Source organism: Panthera uncia (assembly GCF_023721935.1).
Source record: "Panthera uncia isolate 11264 chromosome D3 unlocalized genomic scaffold, Puncia_PCG_1.0 HiC_scaffold_8, whole genome shotgun sequence".
In the NCBI taxonomy this organism is placed as follows: domain Eukaryota; kingdom Metazoa; phylum Chordata; class Mammalia; order Carnivora; family Felidae; genus Panthera; species Panthera uncia.
Window position 1 is genome coordinate 58,763,334 of NW_026057586.1, and position 2,354 is coordinate 58,765,687.

The window sequence follows — 2,354 nt, forward strand, 5'->3', positions numbered from 1 at the left end:
ATTCTTAAAGTTAACTTGAAATTTGAACTTCGATTGTCTTCAGTATTCTAACAGTACAAAAGCACCGTGAGATTTCACCAAGATCATCGCAGATCAAATAGTTACACATTTTAAATTTGAATCACTGTGCTAACTTCTCTGACTCTGACAACCCGATCATTAAACACTTGGCAAGTAGACTTCCTTTCTGATCCACCGTCTGCGGTGGACCTGCCACCAAGATGTAGATTTCCGTGGAAACTCTTAGGGTGAAGACCATCACTCTCGAGGTGGAACCCTCGGATACAATAGGAAATGTTAAAGGCCAAGATTCAGGATAAGGAAGAAATTCCTCCTGTTCAGCAGAGACTGATCCTTGCTGGCAGGCAATTGAAGATGGACATCCTTTGACTGACTACAACATTCAAAAGGAGTCCATTCTTCATCTCGTGTTGAGACTTCGTGGTGGTGCTAAGAAAAGGAAGAAGTCTTATACCACTCCCGAGAAGAATAAGCATGAGAGAAAGAAGGCTAAGCTGGCTGTCCTGAAATACTATAAGGTTGGATAAGTATGGCCAAATTGGTCGTCATTGTTGGGAGCGCCCTTCAGATGAACGTGGTGCTGGAGTTTTTATGGCTGGCCACTTTGACAGACGTTATTGTGGCAAACGTTGTCTGACCAATGCTTCAACAAACCGGAAGACACGTAATTGTATGTGGGGTAACGAAAAACATGAACTAAATGCAAATAAACGAAGCAAACAAGAACACTTTGCAAGCATATAAAATTCGAATTCACAAATTCCACAACACAAAAGTCCCTCTATTAGACTTGATTTTCTTAAACATTTCTAGACAATTCTAACTCCTCTCGGGGAGAAAATGTCCTCCTTGCTTGTCAGTCCGAGATTGGGGAAGCAACAGCAGCGGATGGGATCTGCTGAAGATGCATTTTAGTCACTATATATATATTAGGGTTTAGAGTTTTTTTTTTCTCTAGAGACCCTGGGCGACAGCCCTCGTGGGGCCAGTGGTCACCACTGCCGCGGTGGTAACATGGAGACTTGGAGCCCATGGCCTCCACCAATGGGGCTGTGTGTCCCAGCCACCGGATCTAGGCACCACAGGGTAGTGAGTATGTGGGGTTATACTTTTTCAAAATTATATATATATTTATCTTTTCTTTTTTTTTTAAATAGTTTAAGACATATGGAAGTGATACTGTCATTTTAAGTCAGAGCTCTTCCATCTGAAGGCCTGGGGATTGAGATGGGAGGAGGGGCCGGATGCTAGGACTCTCACCTGGTAAATGTGCCTTCTAGGAGAGGGTAATCATAACGGATATCCCCTTAAGGACAATAGGCAGCGGATTCCCAAATAACCAGGGTCTGAGAAGTAGTTCTCCATCTGGATTTGGTGAAAGAGGGTCATAAGTTGGTGCATTCAACAAAGAGTGGTCTGTATCAGTGAGGGTAAAGGCTAAGCTGCTATGACAAAGAGCCCCCAAATAGGGTGGCTCATCAAAAATAGGGCTTTATTTGACTTTCACTTAAGAGCCCTATGGAAAATGGGCCAGAGTGACCCAAGAGCCTCTGCCCCACATGACCACTGTGTGACCCAGGTACCCAAATGCTGTTGCTCTACCACCCCTCAAGACTACTTACACTGGGGTTCTTGGACCTCCAGAGAGTCCATGGATAGAGTTCAGAAGCTCCATAAGTTGGAATAAGAAAAAAATTACATCTCTGCTTTATATGTAGCATTTTCTTCAATTCCAAGTATAGGCAACGAACCATAGTACTACTAGCAGTACTATTCTGCTAATAGTACTATAATTATGAATTTATAATGAATTCATGATTATGAATTTATCACCAATACAAATAGTAGATATTTCATATCAGTTTCAATCATCTTGAAGTATCACTTGTATTCATGATCGTTTTGAAATTATGGTAATTATTAGACCTGTTGCTACTTAGTTGATACGTCACTAAAGAAACGTATGGTATTTAAAAAAATTTTTTTTATTGCGTATTTAATTTTCACAGAGAAAGAGAGACAGAGCACGAGTGGGGGAGGGGCAGAGAGAGAGGGAGACACAGAATCCAAAGCAGGCTCCAGGTTCTGAACCGTCAGCACAGAGTCTGACGTGGGACTTGAACCCACGAACTGCGAGATCATAACCTTGAGCCAAAGTCAGCCACTTAACCAACTGAGCCACCCAGGTGCCCCAAGAAACAGTTTTTTAAAACATTTATGATATTTTAATAGTGCATTCCAATATAATTTCTTTATAATTTTCAAGAATTTTTTAGGGGTAAACTCTACCCCCAACATGGGACTTGAACTCACAACCCCAAGATTAACAGTTG

At 41.7% G+C, this 2,354-nt stretch overlaps 1 pseudogene; it reads left to right on the forward strand.

Annotated features, from left to right (window-relative positions):
- The first annotated feature begins 221 nt into the window (after positions 1-221).
- On the forward strand, positions 222-747 carry LOC125914828 (ubiquitin-40S ribosomal protein S27a-like; annotated as a pseudogene).
- The last annotated feature ends 1,607 nt before the right edge of the window (positions 748-2,354 follow it).